This window comes from Bos indicus, chromosome 15, assembly GCF_029378745.1.
Source record: "Bos indicus isolate NIAB-ARS_2022 breed Sahiwal x Tharparkar chromosome 15, NIAB-ARS_B.indTharparkar_mat_pri_1.0, whole genome shotgun sequence".
In the NCBI taxonomy this organism is placed as follows: Eukaryota; Metazoa; Chordata; class Mammalia; order Artiodactyla; family Bovidae; genus Bos; species Bos indicus.
The window spans coordinates 49,309,041-49,329,477 of record NC_091774.1 but is presented as its reverse complement, the minus strand read 5'-3'; the positions used below and the strand labels follow the sequence as shown (position 1 = coordinate 49,329,477).

General features: G+C 37.1%; 2 pseudogenes; both read left to right on the top strand.

Annotated features, from left to right (window-relative positions):
• The first annotated feature begins 3,038 nt into the window (after positions 1-3,038).
• LOC139187225 (olfactory receptor 52A5-like) lies at positions 3,039-6,432 on the top strand (annotated as a pseudogene).
• An 11,025-nt stretch (positions 6,433-17,457) lies between these two features.
• Positions 17,458-18,412, top strand: LOC139187224 (olfactory receptor 52A5-like; annotated as a pseudogene).
• Positions 18,413-20,437: the final 2,025 nt, after the last annotated feature.

Below are 20,437 nucleotides of genomic sequence, written 5' to 3'. Positions count from 1 at the left end.
TCTGTGTAACTTCAAATAAAAATAAAACAAAAGCATGTAATTTGAGATGCTTAAGTTTTATCAAAAGTTGTCTTATGAAATCTGCCAGGGTGACAGCTAGTTCTCACATCTTCAGAGCCCATGAAAACTATCAATGAATAGGATTATGGATCCTATCAGGGTAGTAAGAATGAGAAGTGTAGAAAGTGCAAAATAATGAACAATATTTTACTTCCTTTTCTTTTTTTTTTCCTTTTAGACTCTGGATGAGGTTCCTCCTCTAAGACGTCTTCTCCAGATAATTCAAAAATTATGCATTTATCACAGAATTTAAATACACCCAAGTCTTAGTGTTCTGTAGTGTCTAGGTACTCAGTGAAAACAAGTTGTCTACTCTTGTTTCTTGAAGATGTCGGTCATAAAAAATCAGAGAAAGTGTATCTTAACATGTTCTTTACCAAAAACAAAATAAAAACAAATGTTATGGATATGATGAGATAATGATGTTTAAAATTCAATGAATTTTCAGAGTTACTCAGGAGTGATGAAAAACATGAAAACTCAGGGGTTCTATTTTACATATCAATCATTTTTCTGAGCCCTCTAAGGTTATCTTTTAATTCACTGGATTATCCAACACCTACCATATGATAAGTATTATGCTAGAGAAGAGTGGCATAATGGTAAATTTACACTGTGCTTCAGTTTTGTGAATTTGTAATTGGTATTAATATTTTTATGGGTTTTGTTACTCAGGACTCCACAACAGACAACATTTCTAGTAGGTCCTGGGTATTTTCTAGTAGGATTGACTTCAGATAGAGGAAGAGATCTGATGATGGTGATTTTTCAGCCATCAGTGGCAAGAATTGCTTCTTCTGTCACTTGGTGGAGGCTTTCAGGTAAGGTAGCAAAATACATTGACCCTTCTGGCTATTTGCAGTTCCTCAGCTAAATGTTCAGTTTGGGAATAATAATATTTGGCATGTCTCCTCCCTCTTCTTCTTCTTGGTAGAGAACCGTCCATAGGCTTCAGATCTTTTGTGTTGACCCTCTTGGCATGGTATGTACTCCAAAGTTGTCCTGACAACTTGGGAAAGTTGTCAGGGAAAGTTGTCCTGACATTCATATCATCCTGGTTTGATGGGAAAATCAGCCTCTTTTGGGATTTAGTGAGCAGGTCCATTTTGCTTTCATACTAAGCTATATCCTTACACTTAAACAGTATAAAGATACAGACAAAAAAAAAAAAAAAATGCAGTCTTGCTAATTGTGACAACACGGCTGGACCCAGAGAATATTATGCTAGATGAAATACAGTCAGAGAGACAGATATCTGCTGTATAATTTCATTCATATGTGGAATCAAAAAAGCATCAGAAATGTACAAACAGAACAGAACAATAACAGACTCACTCTTAGATACAGAGAATAAACTGGTGGTTGCCAGAGGAGATGGATTAGGGGGTTGGATGAAATAGATAAAGGGAATAATGAAATAGAAACATCCAGTTATAAATGAATAAAGTCATGGGATGTAATATAGAGTGTAAGGAATATAATCAGTAGCACTTTAATAATTTTATATGGGCACAGATGATTACTAGATTTATCATGGAGGTCATTTCACAATGCGTTTAAATATCAAATCACTAAATTGTACACCGTAGTGTTATATGTGAGTTATACATCAATAAAAATTGAGATAACATTTGGTCTTCCATCTCCATTTCTATGTATAATTTCTAAAATTGCCGAAAGACTATATTAGAATTCTCCAAAAAACAAAATATGAGGAGACATCAGGAAGGCACTAATTCTACACTCTCTTGTATATGAAATAAACACTAATATCAGCCTTAAAATGTCCATCCTATCATAGTAAAGAACCATAATACAACTGTTCCAGAACAGTTTTTATGTCAGAGTAAGTGATATCATTTGACTTTTGATGCTTGATATTTTATGGTTCCAAATTTGCTGTTTTCAGCCAAATCCAGAGGCGAACAACTATCATTCATCTGCATACAGAAACATTATAATCAAACAATTTCTCACAATAAGAGCCTAGATGGACTTTGACAAGACTATTTGAGATGAACTCAGCCAGTCCATCTTGACTCCATTAACTCTGAAAACTTAAGTAAGTCACAAAACTATGATCTTCTGTGGAATCATTCCTGAGATAGTGTCTCCTGAGCTGTTAGAGGGTAATATACAATAATGTTTAAGTCAGGGCTTGCATTGTTCTTAAACAGTTGCCATTAACTTTTACATTATCTTCTGATAGTATTAGAATTCCTGGATTATTTTAGGGCCTTTACCTGTAGGAGGAGGAAACGTTTAAGGAAAGACTTGACAGACTGACCTGTTAACATTAACGTGACCGTTTACTGCACACACTACCCATCCTCTGCATGCCTCCTCTCTCACTGATGCACTGTGCTTCCCACTGCTGTTTTTCCTACCTTCACGTTATTTTTGGTATACTAATCCTTTTCTATTAAAGTCAGATTCCCATGTAACATTTGTCATTTATTAATTGCTTTGTCTATTTGTTCAACCCCTGAGACCAACTGCTTTTTCAATGCATATCCCTATACAGTGCTGCGGTAAGAGGGAAAACCACAAAGATTCAGATCACTTACTTTCACATAAAAACAAATTTAATACTTAGAAAGGCCTCATGTCTAAATGTTTACACCTCTAACCCACTTTTGTAAAAATACTAAGGACAAAGGGACATATTTCCACCAAAATAAGTAATGAGAAGCAAAATCTTATTTTAAAATATTTGAGTAAAAATTAAAATTTTAAGTTCTTGTTAAAGTGGCAAAAGCCTTTGAATGTAGTTATTTCTAAGGGCAACTCTGTTACTTTGGTGGGTGGTTGACACTGTGATACACATTGTTTTTTTCCTGTTCGCTGATATCAATCAGCTGACCTGAATCACCATGGGCCCAGCTGGGAAAAGATGCACACAACCAGCTCTCCTAATGCAGGGTGAGCTAGCCTCACATGTAAATATCCTCAATGCTACACTATTTCAAGGACGGATTATGGATAAGATGGGGTCAGAGCGTTTGTCAATGGAAACAGAACAGGACTATGAAACAGGGCCAGACCCAATTACACAGAACAAATCCAGTGTGACTTCAAGAAAAATCACACTGGCCCCCAGGTAAACACAAATAATACAGTCTTGTGAGACTTTTCTTTGTATGAAATAGAGAACGGGAGGTTTCCCCCTTTATCTTCTAGCTACTAAATCTTAAAATCCTTTATCTAAGGCACACTCTTTTGTGCCTTAACTCAACTAAATAAATACCTGCCATGAACAATAGATCCCAATGGGAAGTTACTATAGATATTGCAAATGATCTTAAAATCCTTGAAAATGTATATCAACATTTCATGATAATTCTGAACATAACTGAGGCAATTGGATGAGGGCTGGTTTGGATACAGGAACGACTCGTTTCAACAAATTCACATGGAAGATTCTCAGAAAATAACAGATGATTGAGGGTTCTGAGGTGAATTTCCCAAGTCATCCCTTTTCATGGGCCCAAAACTTAAAAATGAGTGTTTCTCAGATTGGAATTAAATTACAGAAATATTCCTTTTTTCTCGGTCAGCAGGTCTATACTGAGTAGTCTGTATATCTCAAGATGTTTTTATGTTCCTATATTGGTATATTATTTTTATAAATAAGTACCATTGACTTGTTTTGTCCTCTCCTGGGGCACTGTCTTCTTTTAGAAAATTTTAAAAGGGGGATCATTTTGGTTCCCAGTTCCAAAGTGAAAGCAAAGTTTAAGAATTTCTTTTTTAGAGACACAAACACTGAAAATGAATCTTGTATATTCTGAACCATAAGATGCTTTTCTTTTTTTCACCCTTGTCACAAGTGAACCTAAGAACTCACCAGGAATTTGTGAAACGAATTGTCCAGGTACACCATGTACTATGAAGTATTCATCTTTACTAGCTGAAGCAGCAAAAAGTTTCCGACTCTATTACTTCTATGGGTATTACCACAGGTGATAATTGGTAAGTCTCTGGGCTTGAAACTCTGCACTGAGTGTTGGGAAATGGAGAACACAAATACCATGTGATCCAATAAAAAGCCAAGATGATTTTAAAATATCTGTAGAATCTTACAGTTCAGTTGAGTGTTCAAACTCTAGGAAGACTGAGTCTCCTGATTTCCAGAAGGTTTCTAAATCAGTTAATGACATAATGGGTGTTACATTTTAATGAGGTTGACAACTGGGAGGACCTCTAGAAAACATTCTGGGCAGATAAATGGATGAAAAGCTTATTTGTTAACAGGTTAGCAAATAATACCCGTTTAGGCCAGGAAAGATTCACGGGGAAGGAGGCCCTTGAAGTCATTCATGTGACATGCTCATCATGTATCTAAAGTTATGGGAAAGAGAGGATGAACTTCTATGGATTAGCATTTGGCATTTAGTGACAGAAAAATACATTCTCCTATATATTTTACAAATTATTTACATGAACTAAGTCATTGATTCCTTGTAATCACATTAGAATGTATTTCAATCTGTGAGCATTGTTTTAGCAACAAAAAAATGGAGACAATTTGAAGTTAAGTTCTATAACTGGCTGTAGATTTTGCAAAGTAAGTAGTGGCATCCAGGATTTAAACTCTCTTGACTAATTTCAGATCCCATTCAATAAATCATCATGATCCATGGTTGATGGTATTTTTTGGAAGATGGATTCTGGATTTTTATGAAAAATTAAGAAGGAGACATTTTGGTACTCAATGTAAAGACAGCCTATGTGATATTTGGAGTTCTTGCCACGTGGCAAGCTATCTCAGGAAACAGAGTTCTCTATCAGTGGAGGACTTGAGCTCAATGAGGGAATGTCAGAGAATTCATAGAGGGAGAATATTTGTGGGTGTTTGTAGTTTGGATTTGCTGCTGCTGCTAAGTCGCTTCAGTCATGTCCGATTCTGTGCGACCCCATAGATGGCAGCCCACCAGGCTCCCCCATCCCTGGGATTCTCCAGGCAAGAACACTGGAGTGGGTTGCCATTTCCTTCTCCAATGCATGAAAGTGAAAAGTGAAAGTGAAGTCGCTCAGTCGTGTCCGACTCTTAGTGACCCCAAGGACTGCAGCCTGCCAGGCTCCTCTGTCCATGGGACTCTCCAGGCAAGAATACTGGAGTGAGTTGCCATTTCCTTCTCCAGGGGATCTTCCTGAACCAGGGATCGAACTCAGGTCTCCCACATTGTAGGCAGACTCTTTAAAGACTGAGCTACAAGGGAAGTATAACCCTAATCTTAAGTATGTTCAGCTAAAATAAATGAATTTCTTCTTCTCTTTAATTCATCACTTTTTGACAGGAATTAGAAGATGACACACCATGCTGCTCCTTCTGCTAAGTACTATATCACTTCTTAAATCTACTAAACAAGTCATTATGCTCATATTTCATATCCAATGGCTCAGTCTGAATGCCCTCTGTACTAACACTCGTTGGGATTCTTGGCCTGGAGTCAGTGCACTGTTAGATCGGGGTTCATTCTGTGTTATGTACCTTGTGGCTGTGATTGGGAATTTCCTAATTACAGTGATAATCAAATATAAAAACAGACTCTCTCTCTCTCTCTCTCTCTCTCTATATATATATATATATATATATATATATATATTAGCCATGTTGGGAGCCACAGGCATGCACTTAGCACTTTATTCTCCCCAGTGTTAGGCATCTTCTGGTTTCAGTTGACAGAAATTTCTTTTGAAACCTGTCTTCTACAAATGTGGCTTCTTCATTCATTCCAGGGAAGTAAATCAGGTGTCTTACTGGTGATGGCCCTAGATCACTATGTGGCCATCTGTAACTTCTTGAGACATGCCAATGTCTTCTCCCAACAATCCTTGACTCACATTAGAGTTGGGGTGACACTCAGGGCTACTATTCTTATACCACTATGCACAGAGCTTATCAAATATTGATAAATTCTACTGAACAGCATTCATCTCCCATGCTTATTGTGAGCACATGGCCATTGTGAAGCTGGTTACGGAAGATGTAAGGATCAACAAGATGCGTAGTCTATTTGTTGCCTTCTGTGTCTTAGGATTTAACATAATCTTTATGTTGTTTTTTACTCAAATCTTTATCACTATCTTTCAATTTTTCCTGAAGTAGGCAAGATTCAAAGCCTTTAATATATTCACCACCTGCGTTTGTGTCTTCCTACAGCTCTATCTCCTTGCCTTTTCTTTCTTCACACACAGGTTTGGTTTTTACATACTGCCATATGTTCATATCCTTTTATCTAAGCTTTACCTGTAGTTCCACCTTTTATCAACCCAATCATCTATGGAGTGAAGAACAAACAAATCTGTGACCATGTATTAACAATATTTGTATACCCCAAATATCTTGGTCACAGTGGATCTTTCTAAAGAGAATTCAGGTTAGTTCTAAGTAGAAATTTCAATATGATAAAAGATAGATATTGTACAAACTTCTATGTTCAAAAGATACTCTAAATCCCAGATGGTCATATTGAAGGGGATATTTTCAAATCATAAAATACTTAAAACAGCTTACTATTATTAGAAGAAGTAAAATTCATTTAGGTTCGTATTTTAAGTGGTTGCCATTATTCTTCTGATTTTAGACTGGGCTTCTCTTGTGGCTCAGCTGGTAAAGAATCTGCCGCCAATGCAGGAGACCTGGGTTCAATCCCTGGGTTGGTAAGATTCCCTGGAAAAGGGAAAGGCTACCCACTCCAGTATTCTGCCCTGGAGAATTCCATGGACTATATAGTCCATGGGGTCACAAAGAGTTGGACATGACTGAGTGACTTTCACTTTCACTTGGGGCTTCCCTCCTAACTCAGTTGGTAAAGAATCTGCCTGCAATGCAGGAGACCCTAGTTAGATTCCTGGGTCGGGAAGATCCTCTGGAGAAGGGATAGGTTCAGTTCAGTTCAGTCGCTCAGTCATGTCCGACTCTTTGCTACCCCATGAATTGCAGCACGCCAGGCCTCCCTGTCCATCACCAACTCCCAGAGTTCACTCAAACTCATGTCCATCGAGTTGGTGATGCCATCCAGCCATCTCATCCTCTGTCTTCCCCTTCTACTCCTGCCCCCAATCCCTCCCAGCATCAGAGTCTTTTCTAATGAGTCAACTCTTCGCATGAGGTGGCCAAAGTATTGGAGTTTCAGCTTTAGCATCAGTCCTTCCAATGAACACCCAGGACTGATCTCCTTTAGAATGGACTGATTGTATCTCCTTGCAGTCCAAGGGACTCTCAAGAGTCTTCTCCAATGCTACTGTTCAAAAGTTCATCAGTTCTTCAGCGCTCAGCTTTCTTCACAGTCCAACTCTCACATCCATACATGACTACTGGAAAAACCATAGCCTTGACTAAATGGATCTCTGTTGGCAATGTGATGCCTCTGCTTTTTAATGTGCTATATAGGTTGGTCATAACTTTCCTTCCAAGGAGTAAGCATTTTTTAATTTCGTGGCTGCAATCACCATCTGTAGTGATTTTGGAGCCCCCCCAAAATAAAGTCTGACACTGTTTCCACTGTTTCCCCATCTATTTCCCATGAAGTGATGGGACCAGATGCCATGATCTTCATTTTCTGAATGTTGAGCTTTAAGCCAACTTTTTCACTCTCCTCTTTCACTTTCATCAACAGGCTTTTTAGTTCCTCTTCATTTTCTACCATAAGGGTAGTGTCATTTGCATATCTGGGGTTATTGATATATCTCCCAGGAATCTTGATTCCAGCTTGTGCTTCTTCCAGCCCAGCGTTTCTCATAATGTACTCTTCATATAAGTTAAATAAGTAAGGTTGTCACCTTACAGCCTTGAGATATTCCTTTCCTGATTTGGAACCAGTCTGTTGTTCCATGTCCAGTTCTAACTGTTGCTTCCTGACCTGCATATAGGTTTCTCAAGAGGCAGGTCAGGTGGTCTGGTATTCCCATCTCTTTAAGAATCTTCCCCAGTTTATTGTGGTCCACACAGTCAAAGGCTTTGGCATAGTCATTAAAGAAGAAATAGATGTATTTCTGGAACTCTCTTGCTTTCTTGATGATCCAGTGGATGTTGGCAATTTGATCTCTGGTTCCTCTGCCTTTTCTAAAACCAGCTTGAGCATCTCGAAGTTCATGGTTCACGTATTGCTGAAGCTTGGTTTGGAGAATTTTGAGCATTGTTTTACTAGCATGTGGGATGAGTGCAATTGTGCTGTAGTTTGAGCATTCTTTGGCATTGCCTTTCTTTGGGATTACCCACTCCAATATTCTTGGGCTTCCATTATGGGTCAGCTGGTAAAGAATCCACCTGCCATGCAGGAGACCTGGCTTTGATCTCTGGGTTGGTAAGATCCCCTGGAGAAGGGAAATGTTACCCACTCTAGTATTCTAGCTTAGAGAATTCCATCCGACACCACCAAGCGACTTTAACTTCTACTTTAAAACATAGAACATTCTCTCTAACAGCACTTAAACCTGCATAGATAAGGAATGACAAAAAGCAGCAGTTGATTCAAGATAAATTCTGAAGACCATGCCACACTTTACTATTAGGTGGGCCAAAAGAATCATTAGGTTTTTCATCAGATTGTATGAAAAAATCCGAATGAACTTTTTAGCCAACCCAATATTTCCACATGTTAACCCAACACATAGCTGTAATTCTGGCCATATCTCATTTTCTAAAATCTACTTGTAAATCTATATTTAAAAAAACTTTAATCACATCTATTTATAGATATGTCTCTTTATAGATGTCTGCTTTTTATAAAATACTGATACACATTAAAATAATATAAAATCAATAATACCAATATCAGTAACATAAAAACTGTAAAATATTAAATAGAGTCTATAAACATTGAATATTTTGGATAAAAAAGATAGCAAAAAATTGATTAAAATTAATTAGGTCTATTCACAATTGTTGCTGTTGTTCAGTCCCTCAGTCATGTCTAACTCTTTGTGACCCCATGGACTGCAGCACGCCAGACTTCCCTGTCCATCAGCAATTCCTGGAGTTTGCTCATGTCCATCAAGTTGGTGATCCCATCAAAACATCTCATCCTCTGTCATCCCTTTCTCCTCTTGTCTTTAGTCTTTACCAGCAAAAGGCTCTTTTCTAATGAGTCAATTCTTCACATCAGAGGGCCAAAGTATTGGAGGTTCAGTTTCTGCATCAGTTCTTCCAATGAATATTCAGGATTGATTTCTTCTAAAATTGACTGGCTTGATCTCCTTGCAGTCCAAGGGACTCTCAAGAGTCTTCTCCAACACCACAGTTCAAAAGCATCAATTCTTCAGTGCTTAGTCTTCTTTATGATCCAACTCTCACATCGATACATGACAAATGGAAAAACCATAGCTTTGACTATATGGATCTTTGCACAGTCATGTTTCTGTTTTGTAATACATTGTGTAGTTTGTCATATCTTATCCTCCAAAGAGAAAGTATCTTTTAATTTCATGGCTGCAGTCACCATCAGCAGTGATTTTGGAGTCCAAGAAAATAAAATATAAAACTGTTTCCAATGTTTCCCTATCTATTTGCCATGAAATGATGGAACCAGGTGCCATGATCTTCATTTTTTGAATGTTGTTTTAAGCCAATATTTTCACTCTCCTTTTTCAGTTTCATCAAGAGGCTCTTTAGTTCCTCTTTGCTTTCTGCCATATAGGTGGTGTCATCTGCATATCTGAGATTATTGATATTTCTCCAGGCAATCTTAATTCTGGCTTGTGCTTCATCCAGCCTGGCATTGCACATGATGTACTCTGCATATAAGTTAAATGATCAGGGTAACACCATACAGCCTTGATGTATTCCTTTCCCTATTGGAACAAGTCCATTGTTCCATGTCTGATTCTAATAGTTGCTTCTTGACCTGCATACAGATTTCTCAGAAGGCAGGTCAGGTGGTCTGGTATTCCTGTATCCTTAAGAATTTTGTATCGTTTGTTGTGATCCACACAGTCAATGGCTTTAACATAGTCAATGAAGCAGAAGTAGGTGTTTTTCTGGAATTTTCTTGCTTTTGCTATGATCCAGTGGATATTGGCAAGTTGATCTCTGGTTCCTCTGCCTTTTCTAAATCTAGCTTGAACATCTGGAAATTCTTGGCTCATGTTCTGTTGAAGCCTAGCTTAGAGAACTTTGAGAATTGCTTTGCTAGCATGTGAAATGAGTGCAATTGTGTTTGAACATTCTTTGGCTTTGCCTTTCTTTGGGATTGGAATGAAAACTGATCTTTTCCAGTCCCATGGTCACTGCTGAGTTTTCCAAATTTGCTGGCATATTGAGTACAGCACTTTAACTGCATCATCTTTTAAGATTTGAATCCTAGCTCAACTGGGATTCCACCACCTCCACTAGCTTTGTTTGTAGTGATCCTTTCTAAAGCCCACTTGACTTCACACTCTAGGATATCTGACTGTAGGTGAGTCATGGTTTTCTGGGTCATTATCTCATTTATATAGTTCTTCTGTGTATTCCTGCCACGTCTTCTTAAAGTCTTCTTCTTCTGTTAGGTCCATATCATTTCTGTCCTTTATTGTGCTCATCTTTGCATGGAATGTTTGCTGGCTATCTCTAATTTTCTTGAAGAGATTTCTAGTCTTTCCCATTCTATTGTTTTCCTCTATTTCTTTGCATTGATCACTTAAGAAGGCTTTCTGATCCCTCTTTGGTATTGTTTGGAACTCTGAATTCAGATAGCTTTATCTTTCCTTTTCTCCTTTGCCTTTGGCTTCTCTTCTTTTCTCAGCTATTAGTAAGTCCTCCTCAGAGAGCCATTTGCCTTGCAGTTCTTTTTCTTGGAGATGGTTTTGATCACTGCCTCCCATACAATGTTATGAACCTCCGTCTATAGGTCTTCAGACACTCTGTCTATGAGACCTAAATTCTTGAATTGCTTTCGCACTTCCACTCTATAATCATAAGGAATTTTATTTTGGTCATACCTGAATGGCCTACTGTTTTTTCCCTACTTTCTTCAATTTAAGTCTGAATTTTACAATTAGGAGTTCATGATCTGAGCTGCACTGAGCTCCCAGTCTTGTTTTGCTAACTGTATAGATTAAGAACAAAAACAGCATTCATAGTTAATTAGAACACACCCCTAGAGGAATATATTTTAATACTCTTACCCAGTTTGAATTTTACCTATATTTGAATGTTTACTACAGAACTGAAAATATCAACAAATAAATTCTCCTGCATTTAAAAATCAGCTACTGCAAGTGTCTATAGGAAAGTAATTGTGTCTAATTTACACTTGTATTAATGATACATGGGCTTCCCTGGTGGCTCAGCTGGTGAAGAATCTGTCTGCAATGCAGGAGACCAAGATTCCTTCCCTGGGTTGGAAAGATCTGCTAGAGAAGGGAATTGCTCACTCTGGTATTCTTGCCTGGAGAATCTCAGGCAAGACAGAGGAGATTAACAGGTTGTAGTCCATGGGGTCATAAAGAATTAGAAATGACTGAGTGACTAACACTGATAATACATAGGATAATTCCTGAGACTTTCTAGAACTTCAGTAAAAATGGTATTGTATAATGACAAATTTAAATATTTCTCTGGTGTTTATCAATGGTATTCAAGAGCAACTAACCTGGAGGCTTTAAAGCAGCATGTAGCACCATATTACAGAGAATCAGTGTACTAGAGACTTTATTCCAATATTATTAATGTAAACAATGATGGTTGGCTTCCCTGATGGCACTAGTGGTAAAGAATCCACCTGCCAATGCAAGAGACTTAGAGCTGAGGGTTTAGTCCTTGGTTAGGGAACATTCCTTGGAGAAGGGCATGACAACCTGCTCCAGTATTCTTGCCTGAAGAATCCCATGGACAGAGAAGTCCTGTGGGCTACAGTCCATGGGGTTGCAAAGAGTCAGACAAGACGGAAACAATTTAGCATGGTACAACATGGCAAACAATGATGGTGCTTGAATGAATTAGTATACCATCTTAAAATAAAGTATGGCCTTCAGTCAAAGATGTCATGTGATAAACTGACTACTAAAACAAAGACCAGATTTTTTTAATTTAATTTATTTTAATTGGAGGCTAATTACTTTACAATATTGTAGTGGTTTTTGCCTTCAGATGTTTTTTTCAGTCTGTGCTATTCCTCTGCCCACACAACTTCATATTCTCAGAATTTTGTCCCTGTAGAGATCTGGTTTAAATTTTCTTCAATCAACCTTTAAGACTGAGGACTAAGAGTTTTTAAGAAAAACTTAGTACACAGGGAGAGATATCTGGTCTCTAATTTTAGACTGATGTTTAATTCTCAAAAGAAATAATCCAAAAAAAAGTCCACTTTAATAAAAGGAAGAGAGCATATTATTAAAGATGTGTAGGTAGAATAAAATTTGGAATGACTTCTTATTAATTAACACATAAATGGAAATGAACCATAATGTATTTGGGTTTAATAAAATTTTGTAACATGAATTATATGAAGCAAGACATGAAAATATACCATGTAAGAAGGAATAAAAAATGTATTAATGGATAATCAGACATACATAACAGATACATGACTAAATAAAATCAAAAACTGACTATATGTTTTCTACTGTATTGTCATAGGATTTAAGATTTAAGAACACACATGAGCTGAAAGTGAAGGCATAGAGGAAGAAATTTCATGCCAGTGGTAAACAAAAGGAGGCAAGAGTGGGCATAATTTTATTAGTCAAAACAGGCTTTTAATTAAAACTATCACTGAGAATTCCCTGGTGGTACAATGGTTAGGACTCTGCACTTTCACTACCATGGACCTGGGTTTGATTCTGGTAGGGGAATGAAGATTCTGAAAACCTTGCAGGAAGACCAAAAAAAAAAAAAAAAGTCACAAAAAGCAAGTTAGTTAGTGTTAGTTGCTCAGCTGTATCCGAGTCTCTGAAACCCTTAAGGCTCCTCTGTCCATGGGAATTCTCCAGGCAAGAGTACTGGAGTGGGTTGCAATTCCCTTCTCCAGGGGCTCTTCCCAATCCAAGGTTTGAATCTGGGCCTCCTACATTGCAGGCAGATTCTTTACCGCCTGAGCCACCAGGGAAGCAAAACATCACATAATATTAGAAGACTGAATTCATCTTGAAAATGCATTACATGTACTAGACAACCCAAATATATGAAGCAAACTAAAGGGAGACTTAGACAGCTGTACAAATATAGTAGGAGACTTTGATACCCCATTTTAAGTAGTGGATGGGACTTGCAATTCATATCAGAATTTGCCTCATTGAAAGGAAATGTCACAGAATACTTACTTAAGTAGAATCCATTGGGGTAGAACATGTTTATATTTAAATAGACTTTTAGACTTATTTGCCAATGAGGGCAACAGAAATGGAACTCAGCCTAAAAAAAAATGCTGTGTAAAATCTCTGTACTTAGCCTGTGGAAAAAAGGAAAAGGAAGAATAAGGAGGTATAAGCAAGTTTTAGTAAAGACTTCAGGGATATTACATGTAGATAACCCAAGCGGGTATAATTAAAAACTCCTGGACCTCTTGTAGTTTAGCTAGTGGCTAATAAGTCCCTTATTTCATGTTCATAACTCCTCCTTCTCCACAAATCCATTCAGTTCAGTTCAGTTCAGTTCAGTCACTCAGTCATGTCCGACTCTTTGCGACCCCATGAATTGCAGCACACCAGGCCTCCCTGTCCATCACCAACTCCGGAGTTCACTCAAACTCATGTCCATCGAGTTGGTGATGCCATCCAGCCATCTCATCCTCTGTCTTCCCCTTCTCCTGCTGCCCCCAATCCCTCCCAGCCTCAGGGTCTTTTCTAATGAGTCAACTCTTTGCATGAGGTGGCCAAAGTACTGGAGTTTCAGCTTTAGTATCAGTCTTTCCACTGAACACCCAGGACTGATCTCCTTTAGAATGGACTGATTGGATCTCCTTGCAGTCCAAGGGACTCTCAAGAGTCTTCTCCAATGATACAGTTCAAAAGCATCAATTCTTCGGCGCTTAGCTTTTTTCACAGTCCAACTCTCACATCCATACATGACCACTGGAAAAACCATAGCCTTGACTAGACGGACCTTTGTTGGCAAAGTAATGTCTCTGCTTTTTAATATGCTATCTAGATTGTTCATAAGTTTCCTTCCAAGGAGTAAGCGTCTTTTAATTTCATGGCTGCAATCTCCATCTGCAGTGATTTTGGAGACCCCCCAAAATAAAGTCTGACACTGTTTCCACTGTTTCCCCATCTATTTCCCATGAAGTGATGGGACCAGATGCCATGATCTTCGTTTTCTGAATGTTGAGCTGTAAGCCAACTTTTTCACTCTCCACTTTCACTTTCATCAAGAGGCTCTTTAGTTCCTCTTCACTTTATGCCATAAGGGTGGTATCATCTGCATATCTGAGGTTATTGATATTTCTCCTGGCAATCTTGATTCCAGATTGTGCTTCTTCCAGCCCAGCATTTCTCATGATGTACTCTTAGGAAACATTAAAATTGGTGACTAAAGTCTTTCTTCATTATCATGGGGGTTATGACCACTGTAAACCAAGAAATTAGCCTCAATTTGCCCAAGTTACCCACATATTCATTTTCACATATTCAGTAGTTATCAAGAATGAGTCCTCCTGTCCCTATTATTTCTGCTGCTGATCTTCTTAAATCCTAGAGATTCCTCCTTCTGTACTAATATATATTTCAGAATTGCAACTATTTTGAGAATACAACCATTTTTAACATTTCAGGTGAATAAATATAGGCAAACCAAGAAACTTTGACCCAGGCTTGCCAAAAATATGTGCATTTGAATGATCTTTTCTTGCTCTTATTTTACATTTTTTTGAAAAGTCATCCAGTCTTATACAGAAGAAATAACATGAATAAATATGTAAGTATATTATTCTCATTGATGACAAATGTATCTTTTTCTCTATTTTATTTCATGGGGAGCCTATATTAAATTATGCATCAGAGTCTGAGAACCTACTGGTCCAAACTGATTGTATCTGATTTAAAGACAAACTCTTGCCTAGAAAATTCCATGGATGGAGGAGCCTGGTGGGCTACAGTCCATGGGGTCACGAAGAGTCAGACATGACTGAGCTGACTTCACGACAAAGAATTAACAGTCTTGAACAGTAGCTAAAGGATGCTCTATGGAGGGATTCATCAAACTCTGATTAAAATACAATTTACAAGCAAAATAAACAAGTCTAACTGGTTTGATGTTAGAGAACCCCCCAAATACTTTAAAAGTTTAGGTTCTTGTCATCAGGCTAAGTAGAACTGGAGTCATAAGTAACACTAGTGTTTCAGGGTTTATGCTGCACATGAGGTAATGTGGTTTCCACAGCCTATGAATTCAAAAAAGGAAGCTATTTGTCAACTGGCTATCTTACTGCATTTTTAAAAGGCAGAAGGGCTGTTTTGCCACCTTAGATTTTGAAATTATTTGATTTAAAATAATACCTTTACGTTTTATATTCTTCCCTTTTCAATATCTTCCACAATCATCATTTCTGCTTAGGACACAATTTTTCAGTGAAAACTATTGATTTACAATTTCACCATATGTCTCATTTATGTAATTTTGTACTAAGTCTTTCTTTTTTGGAGTGCCCTTCTTCATCTCCTTTATCTGGCTACTACTTACTGAAAAATGATTCGCCTTAATAGCCAGATTTATTCTGCCCATTTTGATTAAAGGTACATAAATATTCATTCTTATTCAGTTAAAGGCTATTTTCCCCAATGTAAGACTCTAGAATAATGGTTAGCAACCAGGAGTGATATGCCCCACCTTCCATATCTAGGGGACACTTGGCAATGTATGATATATATTTGGTCATTATGACAAGAGAAAGCAATCAACATCTTGTGGGTAGGAGCTAGGGATACTGCTTAAACTTCCACAAAACAGAAAATCCACAACACAAAAATCTATCTGACTTAAAATGCCAATTTTGCTGTGACAGAGACTTAGCTCAAGAAAAATATCAATTAGATAAGGTAAAGAAGATAAAGACTCTGATGCTGGGAGGGATTGGGGGCAGGAGGAGAAGGGGATGACAGAGGATGAAATGGCTGGATGGCATCACTGACTCGATGAACATGAGTCTGAGTGAACTCCGGGAGTTGGTGATGGACAGGGAGGCCTGGCGTGCTGTGATTCATGGGGTCGCAAAGAGTCGGACATGACCGAGTGACTGAACTGAACTGAACTGAAGGAAGATAAAATATTTTAAAATTCTTAAAGATCTCATATATTCATATATAACATGCAATATATATATATTTATGTGTGTGTGTATATATATATATATGTGTGTGTGTGTATATATAAATAAATGGTATATGCTAAATTTGAATCCCAGTCTCTAAGCAGCAGATAGAAGGTTAAAGAGCCGTAGTTAGACTGGAAACAATAGTTGCATATTTCATCTTGTTTATCTTCTTTATCATTTATTCATTCATGGGTACTAAGGTTGTTTCCACCTCTTGACTATTGAAAGTGATACTACAATAAACATAGATGAGCTGGGTCTGCATATGTCTCTTCACTATCATATTTTTACTTCCTTTGGACATACAAACAAATGTGGAAATATTGGATCATACAGTAGACCCTTTTCTGAATTTTTTATGAACTTCAAAATTGTTTTCCATAGGTTGAAAAATTTATGTTCCCACTAACAGTGAGCAAATGTTCCCTATCCTCCATATCTTCATCAACACTTGTTCTCTGTTGTCTATTGATGGAAGATCTGTAGCAAAGTGATATCTCATGGTAATTTTGATTTGCATTTCCTGGATAATTAATTTGTCTAGCTATCAGGAAGAAGAAACTCCTGACATTTGTTACAATAATAATAGACATTAGAGATATTATGTTAAGTCAGATAAGTCAGACAAAGAGAGACAAATACTACATCATAAGATTTATATGCAAAGTCTTTAAACAAATGAACTCAAAGAGTAAAATGGTGGTTACCTGGGAATGAGTGCTCAGAGAACAGTGGGCATATTGTTTCAGGTTACAAACATGCAGATAAATAAGTGGATAAATAACACCTGAAGATCTAATGCATGGTATAGTTTTATAGACATTATTATAAACATCAAACATGCTAAGAATCTATTTCTTATTTATTATCACCATAAAAAAGAAAATATAATTATATGACATGGTAGAGATGCTACCTACACTACAGTGGAAATCATATTCCAATATATGAGTGTATCAAGTCACTGTATCATGCACATTAAACTTACAAAATGTTATCTGTCAGGTATATTTCAATAATAGAAAAACGATAAAGTGGTATCACCCAAATCTAAAGTATATTTAGCTAAAATAAATGAATTTCTTCTTTGACCTATAAACTCTTGACAGGAATCAGAAGATGACACAACATACCACTCCTTGATTCTACTAATCAAATCAACATGCTCATATCCAATGGCTCAGTCTTCATGCCTTCTATATTAACACTCATCAGGATTCCTGGTTTGGAGTCAGTGCAGTGTTGGATTGGGATTTCATTGCGTCTCATGTACCTTGTAGCTGTGATTGGGAATTCCCTAATCATAATGATAATCAAACATAAAAACAGCCTGTGTAAACCTATGTACATATTTTTGGCCATGTTGGGGGCCACAGACATTGCACTTAGCACCTGTATTCTCCCCAAAATATTAGGCATCTTTTGGCTTCATTTGACAGAGATTTCTTTTGAAGCATATCTTCTGCAAATGTGGCTTATTCACTCCTTTCAGGGTGTTGAATCAGGTGTCTTGCTGGCGATGGCCCTAGATCACTATGTCGCCATCTGTAACCACTTGAGACATGTCCCTGTCTTCTCAGGACAACTTTTGACTCACATTGGAGTTGGGGTGACACTCAGGGCTGCCTTACTTGTAGCACCATGGCTGGTACTTAGTAAATGTCATCTTAAATTCTACGAAACCACGGTCATCTCCACACTTATGGTGAACACATGGCCATTATGAAGCTGCCTACTGAAGATATATGGATCAACAAGATATATGGTCTATTTGTTGCCTTCTCTATCTTAGGATTTGACATAATTTTTATTATTCTGTCCTATGTTCAAATCTTTATCACTGTCTTTCAACTGCCCCAGAAGGAGGTGATATTCAAAGCCTTTAATGCATGAATTGCCCACATTTCTGTCTTCCTACAGTTCTGATCCTTGGCTTCTTCTCTTTCTTCACACATAGGTCTGGTTCTCATAAACCACCATACATTCATATCCTTTTATCTAACCTTTACCTGTTAGTTCCACCTTTTCTCAACCCAATCATCTATAGAGTGAAGACCAAACACATCTGTGACCATGTACTAACAATATTTGTATCCGCCAAACATCTTGATCACTAGTGGATCCTTCTAAAGAGAATTTGTGTTAGTTTAAATAGCAACATTCATGTGCTAAAAGCCAAATATAAAATTTCTACACTTGAAAAAATATGTTAATTCTCAGATGCTTATAATTGAGATATTTAACAAATCATCAAATACTTAAGAAATTTGGTTTATTATTCTTACAAAGAATAAAATTCTCTTGAATTGTGATTTCAAATTGTTTCATTTATTCTTCTGTTCTTGGCCTGTCCCTTGAAATCTAGAGCTTTTCTCTAGACCTACATAAATAAGTAAATTGCAGAAGACACTTATTCTAGGTAACTCCCAAGGACCATGTCACAATTCATATTTTCAAACTGTTAATACAACCCATAGTTGTCTTTTGGTCATATCTTGTTTTCTAATATTTGTTTCTGAATCTATATTTTGACAATTTTTAATAGCATCTACTTTTGTTTTGTTGTTCTTGTTGTTCAGTTGCTAAGTCATGTCTGACCTTTTGTAGTCCCATGAACTGCAGCATGCCAGGCTTCTCAGTCCTTCAGTGTCTCCTGGACTTTGCTCTAATTCATGTCCATTGAGTCGGTGATGCCATCCAACCATCTCATCCTCTGTCATACCCTTCTCCTCTTGCCCTCAATCTTTCCCAGCATCAGGGTCTTTTCCAATGAGTTGGCTCTTTGTATCAGCTAGCCAAAGTATTCGAGCTTCTGCTTCAGCATCAGTCCTTCCAATGAACATCCAGGTACTTTTTCTGAAATACTGAGATTTTATATGATATAAAATCCATAATACCACATATGATCAACATAAAATCTATATGATATAAACTAAAGTCTGTAAACATTGAACTTTTTGAGGAAGAAATATAGCACAAAATAGGACTGATGAAAATAAATTAGGCTTATTCAGAAGTAAATATTCTTAAGGAAATAAAATTATCATCAGTACTTAAATAAAACACACACTTCAGAAGGCACACATTTTAATACTTTTTCCAGTTTGAGGTTTGCCCATATTTGAACGTTTAAGTTATAGAATTGAAAACATAGACAAATAAATTCCACTGCATTTAGAAATCTCCTACTGCAACTATCTAGAGGACAATAATTGTGTCGTATTTACACTTTTATTAACAATGCATCAGACTTATTAGAAATTCAGTAAAAATGGCATTGTATGATAAACAGTTTAAACATTTCTCTGGTGTTTATCAATGGTATTAAAGAGTAACTAATCTGGAGACTTTAAAGTAACATGTAATGTTATCTTACACAAAATCAGCATACTAGAGGGCTTATTCCAATATTATTAATGTAAACAAAGATGGTGCTTTGAATGAATCAGTATATCATCTTAAAATAAACTATGGCCCTCAATAAAACCTGCCATGTGAGAAATTGACTGCTAAGCAAATAGTTCATATATTTCTTCACTCTTTGCTATTCCTCTGTCCATGCATTTTAATCTTTACCCAGGATGCTGTACCAGTAGTGATCAGGTTTAAATTTTCTTCAATCAAACTTTAACACTGAGGACTCATAACAATTTCTAAGAAAAATCAAGTACACAGGGAAAGAATCTGGTCTCTAATTTTAGACTGATGCACAGTTCAAGAAAGGAGTTACCCAAGAAAACATCCCATTACAATAAAATGAAGAGAGCACAATATTAAAGATTCAGAGGTAGAAAAAAAAATTGGAATGGTATCTTGTTAAATAATGCAGAAATAAATTTGAGTCACAATGTATCTGAGTTTAGTAAAATTTTGCAAACATGAATTATGTTGAGTGACAGACTTTATTTTCTTGGGCTCCAAAATCACTGAAGATGTTTCTGCAGCCATGAAATTAAAAGATGCTTGCTTCTTGGAAGAAAAGCTATGACAAACTTAAACAGTGTGTTAAAAAGCAGAGACATTACTCTGCTGACAAACATATGTATAGTCGAAGCTATGGTTTTTCCAGGAGTAATGTATGGATGTGAGAAAGTGAAAGTGAAGTCACTCAGTTGTGTCCAACTCTTAGCGACCCCATAGAC